Below are 21,660 nucleotides of genomic sequence, written 5' to 3' on the forward strand. Positions count from 1 at the left end.
GAAATGCATTAACTAAGTTTAAGTAAAAAGAATACAAATATTCATTATACTATTTTCATGTTTTTTTGAAAGTAAAAAGATAGCGGGAAAGAAGAGAAAATGTAGGAGTAAGAACAGAAATAAGATGTATAATTTTCAGACTAGTAAAGAGAATTAAAAAAAAACCCAATCGGGGCTCCCCTGGTGGTTCAGTGGTAAAGAATTCACCTGCCAATGCAAAAGACATGGGTTCGATCCCTGGTCCAGGAAGATCCACATGCCGCAGGGGGGGAAAGAAAATCTCAAACAGAAGGCAGGAAAGGAGAAAAACAAGCAGAAAAGGAAGGCACATTAAAAGTACACAAAAACATGATAATATATTTAAGTCAAACCCCCAAATGTAAATAAACTCATTTAAGACAGTTTCAGATCTGACTTAAAATTTTAAATCCAGCCACATTCTGTTTATGAAAGAAACTCCTAAAACACAATGACACGAAAAGGTTGAAAATACAAGGAAAACAACCACCACGAGCTGGGGTAGCACTGGTGTCATCAGACTTGAAGGCAAAAAGCAGCAACGATACGATCTGGTGACTGATTTAAAGGGACACGGAGGGCAACCATCAGGTGACCGAGGGCATGGAGATGCTCCCGGTAAGGCGGGGCGGTGGGGACAGCAGGTCTGGCAGAGAAGGGGTAGAAGCCCCCGGATGCGCGCACGCAGGCGGGGGAAAGGGAGAGGAATCTGGGCAGCACCGAGAGCAAGAGGGAAGACGGAAGCTTCATCTCCCAGAGGGCAGGGCCCATCTCTTTCTGCTGCATCTTTCCAGAGTCTAATAAGGTACGAGGCACAAAGCAGGCGCTGGTAACTGCATGAGCGATAAGAAAGCAATATACAAGTAGGTGATGACCAAACAAGAGAGGTCTCAGAGCTGCAAGGAAAGAAGCTGTGCCATCTGTAAGGCCTGTGATCTCCACGGTGACCAGGGGCAGCATCTTCTTACAGGGACAGGGGTGAGGGGGAGGACTGGAGCAAGCTCCCGGGGAATGGGACACGACACCCGTGAGCAACGAACAAAGGGTAACTACTGCTAGAGAGCCGTAACTGACTCCATGCAGGGCACAGCTCTGCCCCCGACAAGCGCTGCCTTGGCCATCCAGCTCTTCCTTCGAATCCCAGTGTACTACCTGCAGACTTAGCCAAGGAACAAGCAGACAACACGACTCATCTTTGGAAAAAAGAACTGCTGTGAGACCACAGGCAAGAGGCTGCCGCTGTGACCCGGGGAGGCCTGCCTCCATGTCCCTGGCCCCTGTCCTGGGCAGGCCCTCCTGGACAGGAACTGTGTGGACGGCAGCAGGGACTGTGGCCAGTGGTGACTCAGGCAGCGTGAGTGCCCGCCGCCTCCAGAGGGGGCAGCCTGCGCCATTTGCGTCTGGCTTCCTGGAAGCATTTCTTCATTTCTCCTTTTGCAGACCCGCAACTTCCAGAGTGACATCTCTCCTGATGACTAAAGAGGGCATGTCAAGCAGCCACTGGAACCCACGTCTTCTTACACACCCCTGACCAACCCAACTTTACTCACTCCCCAACACCTCCACACTCGACAGGGGAAGTGGCCAGAGGGTGCCCCGGGGCCTGAGGGAGACAGGAAATGATGCGGCACTGCCCGCGGCCACAGTGAGGGCCCAGGAGGTCCGAGCTCCGCTCAGCCACCACCGGTTCCCCAACAGGCGGGACTTCGGTGGCCCAAGGAAAGGGGCATGTGACTAAACTAACGGGTTCCTGGGTCAGAGAGTGTCAGAGTTCAGAAGACCACAGGACTTCCTCTCTTAAGTTAACTCAGATTCAAGGGAACAGGGAGTCAGAAACTCTCTGAGACTGCTGAGACAGGGTAAATTAGTGTAACTCTCTAGAGTTAGGCAAAATTTATCAATCTCCTAACTTTTAAAAAATATTTATACATTTGGCGGCGGCGGGTCTTGGTTGCGTTTTGTGGTGAGTGAGCTCTCTAGCTGTGGCTCAGCAGTCGCTCTGCAGCAAGTGGGACCTAAGTTCCCTGACCAAGGGACCAAAGCGGCATCCCCTGCACTGCAAGGTGGATTCTTAGCCACTGGGCCACCAGGGAGGTCCCAATATCCTTACTTTTGATTCATTCAGAATGATACACACACTCTCTCTCTTTTTAACTCTTCGGCTGCCCTGCACAGCACAGTCTGGGACGTTAATTCCACGACAGGGATGGAATCCGTGACCCCTGCACTGGAAGCAGGGCGACTTAACCACTGGCCTGCCAGGGAAATGCCTCTCTCTCCTTTAAAACCAAGTATCTACCAAGTGCCAGGAATTACGCCAGGTAGTGGGTTAGTTCTTACCAGGGCAGACAACGTGACTGCCCTCAAAGAACTTCTGTTCCAGTCAGGGATTCAGACAACCGGATAAGGTATCAACCAGAAAAGATACCAGGTTATCTTATTAACCAATCAGATAAGATCAATTTTGAGTATAGGAAGTAGTATATATAATAGCAAACGATGAGAACCGACCCAAATGTGCATCAGCAGAACTGGTTAAGTAAGCTCAGGTAAACTCCTAAGAAGGGACACTGCTCTGCTTAAAAATGCGTTTTTGAAAACTATATTCAAATTGCTAGTGATATGAATATTTAAAGCAGGTTTCAAAACAGCATCACAATTACGTTCAGTGCAAAAACCCAACCACACAAGACCACATATCATATGACCCCATTTATACAAAATGTCCAGAGCAGGCAAATCTGTGGAAACAGAAAATAGACTGGAGATTGCCTGGGGCAGAGGGGTGGTGCATGGAGACAGTGAACATTAATGGACGCAAGATTTCCTTCTGAGATGAGAAAAGGTTCTAAAATTAATTATGGTAATGGTTACACAACTCTGAAAATATACTGAAAACCATCAAATTGTACATTTTAAATGGATGGACTTCATGGTATATGGATTATACCCCAATAAAGCTGCTGAATAACAGTATCATGATATGACTTCAATTTGGTTTTTCAAAAAGAGGATTTTGTGGGAATTCCTTGGCTGTCCAGTGGTTAAGACCCTGCACTTCTGCCTGGGTTTGATCCCTGGTGGGAGAACCAAGATCCTACATGTTGTGTGGCTGGGCAAAAAATAAAAACAAGAAGAGGGTATATGAAGGCGTTTATGTACAGGAGAGAGAGAGAAAGTATGGAAATGCTCCAACCATCAAAATATTAACTGAGCGATTCTCTGAGAGGAAGGTTCTGGGTAATTTCTGTTTCCCTCTATATTTTCCGAATATTCTAAAATGTAAGCATTATTTTAACTGACAAAAGCAATCAGCCTGGGTTTTCAAATCTTCAAGGGGACCTTAAAGTAGATAGAAGGCACAAAACCAGAAGGATCCAACCGCTGTGCTAGCTTGGATATATCTAGTGGAGTCATGTTCTTTGCACCAAAGATAACCAGGCAGCTCAGCAAAGGGATTTTATATTCCAGATAAATGAGACCCAGTAGGCCCTGGTTAAGGATCTTCTGAGCACTGGCAGAGCTAGCTCCCTTCTGTAAACACTTTAAAATGAAACCAGCAGTCACCAGAGAGCTCAGATACTACCAAAGAAGAGGGTGAGCTGAGCAGATGCAGTCTGAAACCTGAAGGCTGTCAGAAATCACAACCACACGCCTGGATGCGATGTGTGAGGCCCTTAGGATAATCTCTCAGGTCCCACTTGAACTGCTCTGATCAGTGACTTCAAAGACGCCTTTCTGAAAAGTCAGTGGTTCTCCAACCAGGCTGCCCACTCTGGTCAATGGGGAGCTTTAAAACGCAGATCCCTGTACTTCATTCCTGGAAATTCTAATTTCCAGGAGAAATCAGAGGCCTGAGACAAGGCCCAGGAAACTACATTTCTTCCAAAACTCCCTAGTGAATCTGCCAGCTGAGTCTTGTCTGGGAATCACCGGACGAGACACCCCCTGGGACGACGAGCAACAGGGCCCATCTGCACATCTGGCGGCCGTGCCGGGATCCCACGGGCCAGCGCTAAGCGCAGGAGGGGAGGCTCAGCGGGGAAATTCCAGGCGTGTTCCGCAGTCAGTGCCGAAGAGCCTGGGGGACAGCAAGCAGATCCCCAAGACAAAGCCAATGCTGGAAGGTTCTCTTGAGCACAATGATCTGAGATGCTAACCTGTGAAAAAGAAGTAAGAAGTCCATCTTCTGGGCTTCCCTGGTGGCTCAGTGGCAAAGAATCTGCCTCTAATGATAGAGACATGGATTCGATCCCTGGGTTGGGACGATCCCCTGGAGGAGGAAACGGCAACCCACTGCAGTATCCTTGCCTGGAAAATCCCAAGGGCAGAGGAGCCTTGCAGCTACAGTGCATGGGGTCACAGACGCGGCTGAGTTACTAAACAACAACCACAGTGCAACCTCTGCCTGGGAGGTCAAAAGAGAAAGCAGTTCCTTCCAACGACACACGCGAGCCAACAGCTTTGCAGGCACCAAGGAGTAGGAAGCAGAAAGGGATGCAGTGCGGTGTGGCAGAGCGAGCCCTGGGCCTGAGTCACAGCTGTGGGTTCTAATCCCTGCTCTGCACCGTCGTCGTCAGTGGTTCAAGACGGCATCCTTGCTGCGACTCCCTCCTTGAATCTGGCTGGTCCAGGATCTGCTCTGACATGTGGCAGGGGCCCCCACTCAGACGGCTGAGGGAACGAAAACCCAGTGTTCTAACAAATAACCTTGTCACAGAACCCTCTGACCAGGAGCTCCCACTTTTAGTGCCCTTCTCGGCCAGGGGCACATCTCCATACCTCAGGTCTGGGAACTATTTACGATCTCCTGTAACGGGGAAGGACCCTGCCAGCAGGCACCCAGCGTTCCAGGATGACTCACCGTCCCTCACCACAGCCGCGTCCCCCCTGGCCTCCCTTCTTCCCGTTACAGTGTCATCTTTGTCCTGGCCACCTCGGGGCAAAACATCAACCTCGCAGGAGCCGCTGTCTCCCTTCAGCATCCAGGGAACAAGACTTGGCCTCCACACCTCTCCGCTCCACCCCGCCGCCCAAAGGCACGGTCCTCACGGCAGGCAGACCTGAGAGTGCTGCTCTTCAAGTTGCTAGCTGTGCGCCATACATGAGTTTTTTGACCTCTCTGGGGCTTAGTCTCCTCAGCTGCAAACAATATACATCAGTAACACCTTCTTTTTGAGGTGGTTTCCCAGATATGAGTCAAGAAAACACAGCCAAAGTACATAATACAGAGAAGGCACTCCATACGAAGCAACGGTTGCTATAGGCCAGAAACTTTCCCCTCAGTTATTAATACAGACCTCTCCTAACCTAAGTCTCTGACTGGGTGTCACTCTCCATTTTGACCCCTCCTGTATGATCCGAGCAGGTTAATCGTCCTAGATAAGAGCCACCAGCTTATTTTCCTGCCCAAAGGCCTCCCACGGCTCGCATGTTCTCGCATCAGTCTCAGCTTCCCAGCCAGGCCTGGAAGAATGTCTGCCTTCACGGCCCTGCCCCACCCTTCGGCGCCCTCCAAGCCAATCCCACCCTCACGGCAACTTGCTACGGGAGGCAGCCTTCGCAAACGACCCGCAAACACACCCGCCTCCTAGTATTCAGGCCCTCGTGTAATAGCCTGCTGACTCAGACACTGTCGGATCCTAAATGTTGTTTAAAGGTGATGCTGGGAAAGATTGAAGGCAGGAGGACAAGAGGATAAGATGGTACTCGATGGCATCACGGACTCAATGGACATTAGTTTGAGCAAACTCTGGGAGATGGTGAAGGACAAGGTGACGGGGTAGCCTGGCGTGCTGCAGTCCATGAGGTTGCAAAGAGTCAGACGTGACTGAGCGACTAAACAACAGCAACAAAGTTCTGGGGTAACCTGTTATGAAGCAATGGATAATTCTCCTGATTTCCCCAATCACATCACAGCTGTTGCTCTTTTACTCACAGCTGCCTTTCCTACAATATCTCCGCCTACCACAATCCTGCCCAGCCTACAAGGCCCACCCCAGATGCTAAATGCTCACCTGAGCCATTCTTAGTTCAATTCAGTTGCTCAATCGTGTCTGACTCTTTGCTACCCCATGGATTGCAGCACTCCAGGCTGCTTTTGTCAAACCAGCAACTGTCAAACCAGCTTCCTCTCCCATACCTCACCATGGCATCTGTCGCATTGTATCCAAATCAATCTGTTTGTTAAATTCATGTGCAAAAATAGATGTCAGGGTTATTCACGGCAGCAAAAGACTGGAAATCACCTGCACGTCCATCAATAAACGAGAGGATGGCACACTCATGCGAGAGACGAGGGAGGAGTGAAAAAGAATGAGGAAGCTCCAGGTGTACTGACATGCAAGGGTGGACAAGACACAAGACATGATGCGAGGAGCAGACCAGTGTGCACAGCAGACAGTCATCTGCCTGGAAAGTAATAATGTCATAACAGAAAAGAGGTAAGTACGCACCCATAAACCAAAGTGGCTAAGACAGCTGCCTCCGCAAGGGTTGCTGGGCAGCTGAGATGGGGAGGGAAAGAGGGAATACCTTCTGAATTTTGCAGCATGTCAAGAATTTTCAATTCAAGGGACCTTCTGGTGGTCCGGCAGCTCAGATTCCTTGCTCCCAAGGCAGGGGCTCAGGTGTGACCCCTGACCAGGGGACTGGATCCCACACCCTGCAATAAGAGTTTGCATGCCACAACTAAGACCTAGTGCATTCAAATAAATAAATATAATAAATAAATATTTTAGAAAAGAATTCTCAATTCAAAAATAAGCAACTCCTAAGAAAAAGCTTTCCTGCTAAGATCAGGAACAAGACAAGGATCTCCACTTTCACCACTTCATTCTATATTGTACTGGAGATTCTAGGCAGCGCACTTAAGTGAAAAAAAGAAAAGTTATCCGGATTGGAAAGTAAAAAGTAAAATGATCTCTATGAGCAGAAGACATGGTCTGATACATAGAAAATCCTAAGAAATCCACTTAAAAAACAGAACTAATAAATAAGTTCAGTAAGGTTGAAGTATACAAAATGAATATATAAAATTTAACTGTATTTCTATACACTAGCAATGAAGCAGTAAGTCCACAAGTCCACAGTGTCTGATAAACACGAGAAGCAGGGACTGGTGGTGCAGTCGTTAAGACTGTGCTCCCAACGCAGGGCTCAGGGTTTGATCCCTGGGCAGGGAACTAGATCCCACAGGCCGCAACTGACAGGTCGCATGCCGTGACTCAACATCCTGCATGCTACAACGAAGACTTGGCACAGCCAAATAAATAAATAATAAATAAAATAAATATTTTTTTAGAAGCAGAGGATAGAGACAATGAAGGAAAATAAACAGAAGACTTCCTGGAGACTCCAAAACATTTGTCTTTAGCAACTAAGGGCTCTACAGAAATTAAGGAAAGAAGACAAATACGTAGATATATTCTGGTGATACAGGGGCTTGCCAGGCGGCGCTAGTGGTAAAGAACATGCCTGCCAACACAGGAGACATAAGAGAGGCGGGTTCCATCCCTGGGTTGGGAAGACCCCCTGGAGGAGGGCAACCCATTCCAGTATTCTTGTTTGGAGAATCCAATGGACAGAGGAGTCTGGTGGGCCATAGTCCACAGGGTCGCAAAGAGTTGGACACAACTAAATCGACTTAGCACACATCCTGGTGATGTATCTTGAACTCCAAGAAAAAAGAAAATTCTTACATCTTTCAGAGAAGAATAAAAACAGATTACTTACAGAGAACTTAGAATCCAACTTCATATTGGAGTCTTCTTATCCACTATTCATACTGAAACATGGAGCAGTAACCCCCAAATTCTGGTTCTATATGCAACAGTGCTATCAATCAAGAGGGCGGGCGTGGGCAGCTTTGGACAGCGCTGCTGGGTATGTAAGACGGTGCGGCCACTACGGTCAACAGCGTGGTGGTTCCTTCAAAAATTAAAAATAGACTTATCGTGTAACCCAACAATTCTACTTCTGGGTATGTACCCAGAAGAACTGAACAAGGGGACATGAACAGATATTTGTACATCCAAGTTTAGAGCAGTACATTCATGATAGCCAAAAGCAGAAAGGAACAGATGAAAGGATCATCAACAGATGATACACAAATGGATGATATACAGATGGATAAACAAAATGTGGTACATTCCTAAATGGAATATTATGCAGCCTTACAAACGAATGGAGTTCTGACGCGTGCTACAACATGGTGAACTCTGAGACGCTGTAAGTGACACTGGCATTAGTCAGTCGCTCAGTTGTGTCTGACTCTTTGTGATCCCACGGACTGCAGCATGCTAGGCTCCTCTGTCCATGAAATTCTCCAGGCAAGAATAATGGAGTGGGTTGCCATGCCCTGCTCCAGTAAGTGACATTAGCTAGTCACAAAAGGACAAATACTGTATGACTCCACTCATATGATGGATTTAGAGTAGCCAAGTTCATAGAGATAGAAGCCAAGTTCATAGGGATAGAAGGTAGAATGGTGGCTGCCAGAGGCCTGGGGGAGGGGGGAATGGAGAGTTTATTTAGGGTACAGTTTCATTCTTGCAAGATGGTTTCCAGCTTTTTCTTTTGCCATGCTGTGCGGCTTGTGGGATCTTAGTTCCCCAATCAGGGATTGAGCCCAGGACCATAGCAGTGAAAGCTCAGAGTCCTAACCACTGGATCACCAGGGAATTCCCATTCTGCAAGATGAAAAAAGTTCTGGAGATGGATGGTGGTGAGAGTTGTCAACAATGTGAAGGTACTTAATGCCACTGAACTTACATTTGAAAAAATGGCTAAAATGACAAAATTTTTGTTATGGATGTTTCACAATTAAAAATAAATACATAGGGTGCCCCTGGTGGCTCAGTGGTAAAGAATCTGCCTGCCAATGCAGGGGAAACGAGTTCGATCCCTGGTCCGGGAAGATCCCACAAGTTGTGGAGCAACTAACCCTGTGCACCACAACCACTAAACCTGTGCTCTAGAGCCCGGGAGCCCCAGCTGCTGGAAGCTGGGTGCCCTAGAGCCTACGCTGCACAATGAGAGAAGCCAGCACAATGAGAAGCACGAGAACTGTAACGAAGAGCAGCCCCCATTTGCAACAACAACCCAGCAGAGCCATAAGCAAACAAATACAAAGCCAATAAATACAAGAAACAAACGAAAATAAGTGAGGGCATGATGAAGGCACTTTGGAAAACAGTTTGGTAGTTCCTCAAAATATTAAACAGAAAGTTACCATATGATCCAGCAATTCTACTCCTATAAATAATCCCCAAAGAACTTACAACATATCCTTACACAAAGCCAGTAAACGAGTGTCCACAGAAGTCAAGAAAATGGAAATAACCCAAATGTCCATCACCCGAAGAATGGATAAACAAAAAGTGATATACATACAATGGAATATTATTCAGCCATAAAAAGGAATGAAATACCATTACATGTTAGAGCATGAATGAACCTTGAATACATTATGCCAATTGAAGAAGCTAGACACAAAAGGCCACATATTGTATGATCCCATAAATATGAAATGTCCAAAACAGGGAAACCCACAGAGAAGGACAGCAGGCTAGTGGCTGATAGGGAACTGATGAGGGGACGGTGGTATCAGGAATCAGCACTAATGTGTACAGAGTTTGCTCTAGGGCTGACAGAAATGTTATGAAATCAGATAGTGGCAATGACTGTACAACACAGTAAATCTACCCACACCACTACAGGGCGTACATTAAAGAGGTGAATTTTATGTTATGTGAGGTGTACTTCAATTTTCAAATGCCACAGAAACGTACAGATGATAAGATAAAAGGAACTGCGCCCACTCTGCCTCGTGGCCCGGTGATTCAGAATCTCGGCCGGTCCGCGCCCTCCTGTCCTGCAGGGCCGCCTGCCCTACCCCTCTGCCCCGGGTGCCCTGTACTCGGGCTGCTCACCAGACCTTCACCTCCCCCTTGACTCCCCACTTTCCGCCTCGTGGGCAAGGCCTGCCCCTGCCCCACGGAACCCATGTCTCTCCTGGCAGGCTCCCACCATCACTCAGCCCCACCCAAGCGGGTCTGCAGGTTGAGACCGCAGCCCCCGGGGTCACCCCAGAGGAGCTGCCCAGGGCCCGGGACTGCGGTTCTGAGTGTGTGTCAGCTGAGGGATACAGTTTCATGTAGGGACTTAATTATAGCTCAGGGGTGGAGGAGGGGCGAGGAGCACCGCAGGCTCTGAGGGGCTGCACAGGAAGCTGCTCTGCTCTGCAGCCCAGGGGCCGGCCACCAGGTCTTGCCAGGACTGGGCTCCACTGGAGAACACGCATGACCCAGAGAGGCCCACAGGGACACACGGCTTACAGAAATCATCCTGTTCACAAGCGTGAAGTCCTGGCCACCCCCTCCATGAAACACCAGTCTGTGTGCTGACCAGAGTAGTTCAGAAAAAGGCTGAGATGCCAAGTGTTACCTACCCTCAGGGCTCAGAGGCCTTCTCCTCACCTAATGCCAGAGACCCCACTTTATTCGAGAGGAAGTGAAGTGGAGGGATCGTTGTTCCTCCTTGAACACCCCACCTTCAATTTCCCCCCCAGCTCTGAGCTGTCGTTTTAGAATGGAATCTGAGAGGCCGATTCTGAGGATGCCGGGGACATCTCCCCCGACTCTGAGGATGCCGGGGACATCTCCCCCAACTCTGAGGATGCTGGGGACATCTTTCCCAAGCCTGACTACGTGCTCAGATCCCCACCCACTGCCCAGGGAGGGGCCAGGGAGCAGGGTCGGTGGAGCTCTGTGGCTAGGTGTGTCAGCCCTGTCAAACTACCCAGCCTAGGCACTGCCAGGTGGGGAAAGTAGACAGGCAGAGGTTCATGGAAAGAGCAGGGCCTGGGTGGAGGAGTGTGTCCCCTCAAGATGTAATTCCTTCCCCCTTACTTCCGCCCATATCCAGGCAGCTTATATTGAACGTCAGGCTCTTCCCGGCCACCTTGGGGGCCACCCGCCAGCTGCCCCGCCCCCTCCGCTCCGCCTAGCACTCAGTCTCTTCTCTCTGCTGCAAGATGGCAGGGACCCAGGCCCTCCTGTCTGTCACTCTTCCCCAGCCCCACCCCCTGCTGGGCACGATCCTTCCCATCTTCATTCTGTGTACTTTTTTTTCTGAGCTCTTGAGAGGTTTTCCTCTGAAAGCCATGAAAAGAAACCTTCAGACTGGGGGCAGTATCCTTTCCTGGGTTTGCACAGGAGGAAAAAGAAAGGCAGAGGGGTGGGGAGGGACAGCAGACAGGGACAGATGCGGAGAGTCAGAGACACAGCTCACGCACCTCCCTGCCATCCACCCTTCAAGCAACTACTCCAACAGGTGGCTCTTCCCAAATGCCTCTCTTTGGGCAAAATACCTTTCTTTGCTCACTCATAAAAGGCAAGGAAGGTCAGAGAGCAGAGACATGATGAAACCACCTGAAAAACGGGAAAGGCAATTCATAAAACTGATAAACAACACACCATTTTTGAGAGAAAAAAAGATTAGGTATATACAATCATACTAAAACCTCAAAGAACACAGTCCTTGGCTTGTGAGAGATTGTTACCCACATTCTTCACCAAAAGATAATATTCATTAATAGATGAATGAATGAATGAACAAAGATAAAAATTTATAGCAGTCACTTGCAGATGGCATAATTATGTTTGATTTTTTTGGTCCTACCTCTTGGCTTATGAGATCTTAGTTCCTGGAAGATGGACTGAACCTGGGGCCCCGACAGTGAAAGTGCTGAGTCCTAACCACTGAACTGCCAGGGAATTCCCTAGGTATGACTTTTAAAATTTTTCTTTGAAGTATAGTTGATATGCAATATTATATTAGTTTCACGTGTACAGCATAGTAATTCAGTATTTTTGCAGATTATACCCCATTATAATTTATTAGAAGATAATGGCTATAATTCCCCATGCTACACAATATACCCTCGTTGCTCAAATAGTTTACATACAGTAGTCTGTATCTTTTAATCCCAGGCCCCTAATTTGCCCTCTCCTCCCTCCCCTCTCCTCTCTGGTGACCACAAATTTGTTATCTGTATCAGCAAGTCTGTTCTGTTTTGTGTATACATTTATTTGTATTACTTTTTAGATTCCACATATAAATCATGTCACAGAGTATTTGTCTTTGTCTGACTTATTTCATGAGGCATAATATTCTCTATGCCCATCCATGCTGCAGCAAATGGCAGAGTTTCATTCTTCTAGGGTTGAGTAATGTTCCACTGTAAATGTATACCCTTCTTCTTAATCCATGTGTCCGCTGATGGGCACTCAGGATACTTCTATACCTTGGCTATTATAAAGAGTACTGCTACGAATATTGAGGTGTAGGTATCTTTTTGAATTTGCGTTTTTGTTTTTTCTGGATCTATACTCCAGTACTCCTGCCTGGAAAATCCCATGGATGGAGGAGCCTGGAAGGCTGCAGTCCATGGGGTCGCTAAGGGTTGGACACGACTAAGCGACTTCACTTTCACTTTTCACTTTCATGCATTGGAGAAGGAAATGGCAACCCACTCCAGTGTTCTTGCCTGGAGAATCCCAGGGACGGCGGAGCCTGGTGGACTGCCATCTATGGGGTCGCACAGAGTCGGACACGACTGAAGTGACTTAGCAGCAGCATACCCAAAAGTGGAACTGCTGGATCATATGGTAGTTCTATTTTTAGTTTTTTGAGGAACCTCTATACTGTTTTAAATAGTGGCTGTGCCAATTGATACTCCCACCTACAGTGTAGGAAGGTTCCCTTTTCTCCACATCCTCTCCAACATCTATTATTTGTAGACTTTTTAAGGATAGCCATTCTGACAGGCCTGACATGATATCTCATTGTTATTTTGACTTGCATTTCTCTAATAATCAGTGATGCTGAGCATCTTCTTGTGCCTGTAAGCCATCTGTATGTCTTCTTTAGAAAAATGTCTATTCAGGTCCTCTACCCATTTTTTGATTGGGTTGTTTGTTTTTTGATATTGAGTTGTATGGTTTATATAGTCTGGGTATTAACCCTTGTTGGTCACATCATTTGCAAATATTTCCTCCCATTCTGTAGGTTATCTTTTTGTTTTGTTGATGATTTCCTTTGCTATTTAATTAGGCCCCATTTGTTTATTCTTGTTTTTATTATCATTTGCTTTTTATCTTAGGAGACTGATCCAGAAAAATACTGGTATGATTGATGTCAAAGAGTATCCTGCCTATGGTCTCTTCTAGTTTTATGGTTTCAGGTCTTACATTTAGGTCTTTAAACCATTTTGAGTTTATTTTTGTATATGATGTGAGTGAATGTTCTAACCTCACTCTTTTTACATGTGGCTTCCAGTTCTCCCAGCGCCACTTGTTGAAGAAACTGTCTTTTCTCCATCGTACAGTACAGTCTTGCTTCCTCTGTCGTAGATTAATTGATCACAGGTGTGTGCATGTATGACTTTTTTTCCTCAGTAATAATCTGTATCTTCCTATTGTCTACAATGAATAACCATTATTTACATAGTTAAAACATTTTAAAATAAATTAAAAACCACACATAGAGAAACTCTTGTGCTTGAATGCCAGCTCCACATCCAAAAAAGTTTCCCAAATTCCCACAATCCTGGCTTTTGGTTTGTGGGGACAGCCAGAAGAATCCCATGGACAGAGGAGCCTGGTGGGCTACAGTCCATGGGGTCGCAAAGAGTTGGACACGACTGAGTGACTAACATGTATATATATATGGGCTTCCCTGGTGGCTCAGATGTTAAAGAATTTTCCTGCAATGCGGGAGACCTGGATTCAATCCCTGGGTTGGGGAGATCCCCTGGAAGAGAGCATGGTAACCCACTCTAGTATTCTTGCCTGGAGAATGCCCATGGACAAAGGAGCCTGGTGGGCTACAGTCCATGGGGTCGCAAAGAGTCAGACACGACTGAGCGACTAAGCACATACATATACATACATGCACAAAAAGTGAAAGCTGCTCAGTGGTGTCCAACTCTTTGCAACCCCACTGACTGTACAGTCCATGGAATTCTCCAGGCCAGAATACTGGAGTCGGTAGCCTTTCCCTTCTCCAGGGGATCTTCCCAACCCAGGGATCGAACCCAGGTCAGCCACACTGCAGGCAGATTCTTTACCAACTGAGCCACAAGAGAAGCCCACATATATTGGTTACATCTGATTAAGTCCTAAGTCCCCAAATACAAGTTTCCAAAGGTGTCTTTCACTGTTATTAGAGAGTTCAACAGCTTGCTAGTGGCAAGCCCCTCCTCTAAAACTTCAGGCCCAACCACAAAGAACCAGCCAGCAGTGACTGCACCCATGGGACATAGGTCCCAACCCGGCCAGAGCTCACACCCCAAAGCCAGAGCCTTAGAAAACTACGAAAGGAAAAACAGGGCCCTGACATCCTCAGGCCGGACAGTGCCTCACCTGACGTGGCCGCCTCCTCCAGGGCCCAGGCCGGGGAGGGTGGGGGTGACCCTCAGCCAGCTGCCATAGGCATCACCCAGCAAGGTCCCACAGGAGTCAATACCTGCTCCAGCCAACACTCAGATGCAGAGAGGAAGACCAAGAGTCTTGAAGTTCTGTTCAGTCCAACCAGTGTTTACTGGCATCCCCTAGGGTGCTGGACGCTGACTGTGCAGAGATATGCTAACAATAAAACACTCAACTGTCAGCAAGTGGGACCTTCCTGGCGATCCAGTGGTTAGGGCTCCGTGCTTTAACTGCCCAGGGACTGGGTTCAATCCCTGATCAGGAAACTAAGATCTGGTAAGCCATGTGGTACGGCCAATAAAACAAAACACTCAATAAATGTCTCTTTTGTGCCTCAACATGTAATTTTAAAAGCAATTTTAATCCTTAAGTCCTCCCTGAGGGGTAAGATCTATAGTTACCTCCCCCTGCTACAGATGGAAAGCCATCCAGGGATAAGGTGACTTGCCCAAGGCCACTAGCAGAGCCAGAATATAGTTCCAAGCAGTCTGGCTCTTAACCAGCATCTCACATTCCCTCAAAGTTCTTATCCTTAGACGCTGCCAGGGAGTGCCACATGCTACTTCCTTCCTGCTCTGCTCTAGGTGAAAGCCCATTCCCTTCTGAGAAGCCCAAGAAATGAGGAGTGTGGCGGTCCCCTCTCCAGAACCTCCGCTCCTACAGCTGAGTGGAGGAACGGCCATCAAGGCCCAGCCCCCAGGGTCCAGCCAAGGCCCCCTCAGAGGGCCCCTGAGAGATGCCCCTCAGGGCCGGTGACTCCCAAATTCCCTGCACACCAACCCCTGCCTCCAGCGAGGAAGTGGGAGCAGAAATAAATATAGCTCTCCCAAAATAAACCAGGGATGGCAAGGTACAAGAAAGGAGGAAAATGGAATGCCACTGCTGCTTTGAGCCCGAGACGTTCTCCTGGTACAGGCAGGGCCAGTGCTGCTGAGCAAGACAGGTGCCAGAAGCCCCGAGTCCCCTTCTGCCTCTGCTCCCAGCCTGCTGATGCAAACTGGCATTCATTTGTACACACCTAGAAAGCTCAGGCTAAGGGGACGTGAGCAGGGAGGACAGAGTCACTGAGCTGAGAACATGGGCTCCAAAGGGCTCAACCCCAGCTCTATCATTTGTCAGCTGTGTGACCTGAACGAGTTGCTCAGCTTCTCTGATCCTTTACCTATACCTCCTCATCCCACACACCATGTCCACAGTGTGAGAGTAGCGAGTTCCTCCGCAGGGTAACGCCTGGCCCGAGGGAGAATCTGAACAGGGACAATTTCCCTTCCTCCGTTCTCTCCGTGTGTGCACACGTGGGCCCTCTTCTTTTTCCTCTTTCACTCGGCTGAAAGCGGGAGGGTTTGCACTGTAGCAGGGATTGCTTCCGGCTCCTACAAGCCCGTCCCACCCTCCATGCCTGGCCCAACAGTTGGCTGGTTATTCTTATGATTCTAGGGGGCTTGCTCACTGCCTCGGGGCAGATCCAGGGAGTCACTAAGTACAGTCATTCTCAGGGCCTCCTCTGCCCGCCGACCTGAAATGAGGCTCTGCGGGGGGCCCCAAAGCCTGCCAACGCTCTGCTTCTGCTCAGTGACCAACAAGAGGCTCTGCTGTGCTCGAAAGCAGGGAGTGTTCTCTAAGGCAACATTAGTCTGGCTGGTCAGGCAGGTACTTTCCGAAGTGGAAGAATTGGATTTGGCCAGTCACCCCTCTGAGTGGAGGCCCTGCTGTGTGGCAATCAAATAAGCAGGCTTCAATCTCCTGGGTTCAAATCTCAGCTCTGCCACTTACTAGCTGTGCTGCTTCGGGCAGCTTTCCTATCTGAGCCTTAGCATTCTTATCTGTAAAACGGTACAATGATTTCTACCTTTCAGGGAGGTGTGGATGAAACAAGGCACCATGACGGGATGTGATGAGCACAGTGCATTCAACACATATTCGACTCAGCTACCACTCAGATATCTACTGACGTCTGCTGGGGATGGAAAGGGGCTTAGACACAGGTGAGCCCAGCTCTTGATGAGGCCACAGTCAGGGTCACAGCCTAGCCTGCAGGCAGTCACCCCACCATGATATACCCCAGCAGGTGCCAAGCCAGGGGTGTGAGAAGGGAGCCTTACTAGACACCCCGTGGAGGGAGCAGGGAGAAGGAGGCAATTGAGAGAAACCGCCAAAGCCAGAAATCTCGGATGTTTCCACTGAGCCTCAACCAGAGGGAGGGGCAACAACTGGGAAAGGTTCCTAGAGAGAACACGGCAGCTTTCTGACTGCTCCCCGAGGCGCCTTGCCAGAGGGCTCTGTGGTGGGCTGGCTCCAGCGCCTCTCTGTGGGGAGAGGGCCACTTAGGCCGGCCATCCAGTCTACCGTCCATCCAGTCTCCTGTCCATCCAGCAAGTGCCCGGTGAGCCTTTTTGCACACGGCACTGGCCCTGCAAGCAGCCAGTTTCTGGGAAGACCTTTGATGGGGCTGGGAACACCCATCAGGACTGACATGACCGTGCAAGGCAGGCTGCTCCCCTGTGACTCAGCAAGGTGTCTGACTCATCCATCCATAGGATGGATGGACTGGTTCTTTCTCACAATGGAAGCAGAAAGGAAGGCAAAGTTCAGGCTGCAGTCCGCAGACAGGAAGCAGCACGCGGGCAGAAGCCCTAGGAGTACTGAAGGCAGCTCGCGAGAGGTACCCTCTGGTTATCCACGAGGTGCCCAGGGCGGGGGCACACACGAGTCCAAAGCACACGGTCCTGGTGGTGCAGAGGACAAAGCCATGGTCGGCTGGCAGGGGCAGAGGCAGGCCTGGGGGCACATATGTCCACTGGGTCAGGGAATGGGCTAGAAAACAGACAAAATGTTTTTCTAAAAGGTGACCCGCTGCGAGGATTATAGGAGGCAAACTACAAGTAGGTGATGTAAATACACTGGAGTGTTAAAGAGCCAGAAAAGAATTTACAGGAATCACACGCTGTAACAGCATGTAAACAGGACTGGATTAATACACTTTTGACTGGACGCAGCCTGCAGTTTGGGAATTTATTTACCTAGTGATTTTCTCTTGGGAAAGCAAAGTTATCACTGGTCAATTTGACTTCTCATTTCTCAATGGCAATTGATTTGGTGCCATTATTTATTTATGTATTTATTTATCCTTTTCGGCTGCACCACATGACACGCAGGATCTTAGTTCCCTGACCAAGGATCGAACCCACGCTCCCAGCAGTGGAAGCGCGGAGTCTCAACCACTGGACTGCCAGCGAAGTCCCATGGTGCCATTACTCAGAACAGGTTCTACAGAGTCACCTAGGACTAACTCTAAAATCAGGGACGTAGGCGTGAAGGATTTAATCCGTGAAGACAGTCTGTACCCGACCTCCCAGTGACATCAAAGCTGTCAAAATGTCACTTTGGAAAGCTGCCGGAGCACCAGAACTGTCCTGGGTCACTATCCAGGGAGAGTGACTCTTCAGGCTGGGCATACTAGACGTTCTGGAATCTGATTCTTCGAAATCCCAGCTGCACCGGGAGGACCGAGCAGAGGCAGAGTCCTGAGGTCTGGCACGGCCACTCCCAGGAGAGGGAGACTCGGTGGCACAGGGACCTGGGGCTGTGAGGCTGGGGGCCCAGGCGACAGCCATGAACAGGCAGGGGCCCAGCTCACATGCCCCCCGCCCCGGGAGCCCCCAGGCACCCACCATGCTGCTCTGGGTGGGGGAGGGCCGGGAGGCGCGGGGTTGTTAAGAAAGCATGCGAGGTGGCCGGCTCCACACCAGGAAGGTGGTGGAGCGGGGTGGGCGGCAGCCTCGGGGCCTGGATGAGGGGAGGGAGGACCCTCAGGGGCCACCTGGACCTGCCCGGTGAGAGCAGCGGACTGCCTTCCTCGGGAGTTGCTTTTATTATTCAGAAAAAGGAAGGTGCCTTTCTCCCTCTTCTAGTATTTTAAGCTGTTTGCCTGGCTGCTGCTCCACTTCATGGGAAATAGATGGGGAAACAGTGGAAACACTGTCAGACTTTATTTTTGGGGGCTCCAAAATCACTGCAGATGGTAATTGCAGCCATGAAATTAAAAGACGCTTACTCCTTGGAAGGAAAGTTATGACCAACCTAGAGAGCATATTGAAAAGCAGAGACATTACTTTGCCAACAAAGGTCCGTCTAGTCAAGGCTATGGTTTTTCCTATGGTCATGTATGGATGCGAGAGTTGGACTGTGAAGAAAGCTGAGTGCCGAAGAACTGATGCTTTTGAACTGTGGTGTTGGAGAAGACTCTTGAGAGTCCCTTGGACTGCAGGGAGATCCAACCAGTCCATTCTGAAGATCAGCCCTGGGATTTCTTTGGAAGGAATGATGCTAAAGCTGAAACTCCAGTACTTTGGCCAGCTCATGCAAAGAGTTGACTCATTGGAAAAGACTGATGCTGGGAGGGATTGGGGGCAGGAGGAGAAGGGGACGACAGAGGATGAGATGGCTGGATGGCATCACTGACTCGATGGATGTGAGTCTGAGTGAACTCCGGGAGTTGGTGATGGACAGGGAGGCCTGGCGTGCTGCAGTTCATGGGGTCGCAAAGAGTCGGACACAACTGAGCGACTGAACTGAACTGAACTCCACTGGTATGATGTGACAAGTGTTCTACAGAAAGGAGCTGAGGACACAGACAGAGAGGCAGAGAGGTGGGGAGGGGGCGAGGGAGGAACGGAGGAAGAGCCCACGTGGAGAAATTTTTATGGCATTTCAGGGTCGTGGCCCTGGCCCCAGGCGTGCCTCTGATCTCCTCTCCTGCTCTCTTCCTCCCGCACTGCTCTAGCCACCAGACCTCCTGGCTCCTCCTCCAGCACACCAGCCAGGTTCCTGCCTCAAGGCCTTTGCACTTCCTTTCCCTCTGCCTCTAAGACTCTTCCCCCATATGACTCACTCTCCTCTTTGGGCTCAAATATTACCTTCTCGGCAAGGCCTTCCTCAAGCCCTCTATCTGAAACTGCCATGACCTCTTTTCTACTTTATTTTTTGATACAGCATTTCTTACCATCTGACATGCTATTTACTTAATTCTGGCTCCTCCTCCTTCCCCACCACAACCACCAGGCGAGCACGAGATCTGTTTATCTGCTTTGTTCACTCCTTCATTCCCAGTGCCTGGAACAGAGCTTGGCACCTAGGAGGGAGCCAGTAAATACCGACTGAATGAATGGGAGGAAGAGCGGAGGGGAAGAGGGAACCAGGGTCAGATTTAAACTAACCCTGGATCCTCAACACTGAATGAAGGTGTGGGGTGAGTTCCAAAAGCAAGGAGCACATACTATCTGAGGCCTTCTCTTTTGCCCCCAAGAACTCCCCAAAAGGTTACCCCAGATTGTAAGTAAGTAAGTAAGTAAGTGTTAGTCATTCAGTTTGTTGTGCCCGACTCTTTGCGACCCCATGGACTGCAGCCCACCAGGCTCCTCTGTCCATGAGATTTTCCAGGCAAGGATATTGGACTGGGTTGCCATTTCCTTCTTCAGGGGATCTTCCCAACCCAGGGATTGAATCTGGGTCTCCTGTACTGCAGGCAGATTCTTTACCGACTGAGCTACAGACAGCATATTGCTTTAAATATTAGTTTGCAAAAAGGCCGGACCTAGAATCTCCAAGTGCCATAAAACGGATGCTCTACAACTGCCTCAGAATAAGAACAAGGGTCAGCCAAGTCACTACCTGTGCTTGGAGATGGATAAGCCCTGTAGCAGTTTCCTGCTGCCACTGTAACAAATCACCACAAACTCAGTGGCTTAAAACAAAATATTTATTCTCTTAGGATTCTGAAGGTCAAAAAACCAAAATTAGTTTCACTGGACCAAAATCAAGGTACTGGCGGGCTGCACTTCCTCCAGAGGTTCTAGGGGAGCATTTGTTTCCTGGCCTTTTCTAGCTTACACAGCTGCATTCCGAGCATTCCTTGGCCTCTCCCCCATCCTCGAGCCAGCAGCAGAGCATCCTGCGGCAGTCACACGCCTTTTCCCTTTGCCTCCCTCTTCGAAGGACACTGTGGTTGCACTCAGGCCCACCAGAGTAAGCCAGGGTGTGTGTGCTGTGCGCGCAGTTGCTCAGTCGTGTCCGACTCTCTGCGCCCCTATGGATGGTAGGCCACCAGACTCCTCTGTCCATGGGATTCTTGAGGCAGGAATACTGGAGTGGGTTGCCATTTCCTTCTCCAGGGGGTCTTCCTGACCCAGGGATTGAACCAGCATCTCTTACATCTGCTGCATTGGCAGGCAGGTTCTTTACCACCTGGAAGGGAGGTAAGCCAGGATAATCGCCCCATCTCAAAATCCTTACCTGAAAAATCCATTTTGCTATATAAGGCAATGCCCACAGGGCCCAGGGCTTATGGCCTGAATATCTCTGGGGGCCATTACTCAGTCCACCACCACGGAAGGCAGGTGCCAAGAATTTGGAAGAAATTCAGACCAAAGGTCCGGAGAAGGCAATGGCACCCCACTCCAGTACTCTTGCCTGGAAAATCCCATGGACAGAGGAGCCTGGTGGGCTGCAGTCCATGGGGTCGCTAAGAGTCGGACACGACTGAGTGACTTCACTTTCACTTTTCACTTTCATGCATTGGAGAAGGAAATGGCAACCCACTCCAGTGTTCTCGCCTGGAGAATCCCAGGGACGGGGGAGCCTGGTGGGCTGCCGTCTATGGGGTTGCACAGAGTCGGACACGACTGACGCAAATTAGCAGCAGCAGCAGCAGCAGCAGACCAATGGTCTGTAGCAAAGAAGAGTCAGGTCTGGAGTCTTGGCAAGGTCCTAGATCAGGGTCCTTCTTTTGCTCTAACTGGATACTATTAATTAGGGGGATGGGGAGTTATTTTCAGACAACTGAGCACTTTGGCCTTTGAAGGGCCTTCTTAGAAGGGAAGGGTAGTTTTCTCTTCTCCAACCTGAAGTCCCCGGGGGACCACGCAGAAGTCCATCTCAGGATGCATATGCTGAGGGTCAAGGGAACCCAGCAGGGTCTCTGGACTATCCCGAAAGCCTTTACAGGAGGGGAAGAAGAAGAAGTGAAGTCGCTCAGTCGTGTCAGTCTCTTTGTGACCCCATGGACTGTAGCCTACCAGGTTCCTCTGTCCATGGGATTCTCCAGGCAAGAACACTGGAGTGGGTTGCCATTTCCTTCTCCAGGAAATCTTCC

The 21,660-nt window shown here is 49.3% G+C and overlaps 1 protein-coding gene across 4 annotated transcripts in view; it reads right to left on the reverse strand.

The window, feature by feature from the left end:
- The window catches only part of PPARD (peroxisome proliferator activated receptor delta), an 86,530-nt gene that overhangs the window by 55,334 nt on the left and 9,536 nt on the right, over window positions 1–21,660 (reverse strand). Inside the window, exons 3-4 of one of the 4 annotated variants that reach the window (XM_055571623.1) lie at window positions 7,753–7,947; window positions 6,553–6,682 (exon numbers count right to left, since the gene is read on the reverse strand). The exons of 2 other annotated variants lie outside the window; for them this stretch is intronic. The gene's annotated coding sequence lies outside the window, so the exon portion shown is untranslated. The remainder of the gene's footprint in view (window positions 1–6,552; window positions 6,683–7,752; window positions 7,948–21,660) is intronic. One more of the 4 variants, XM_055571624.1, reaches the window with a different exon arrangement.

The sequence above is a fragment of the Bubalus kerabau genome, chromosome 3, assembly GCF_029407905.1.
Source record: "Bubalus kerabau isolate K-KA32 ecotype Philippines breed swamp buffalo chromosome 3, PCC_UOA_SB_1v2, whole genome shotgun sequence".
Lineage (NCBI taxonomy): Eukaryota > Metazoa > Chordata > Mammalia > Artiodactyla > Bovidae > Bubalus > Bubalus kerabau.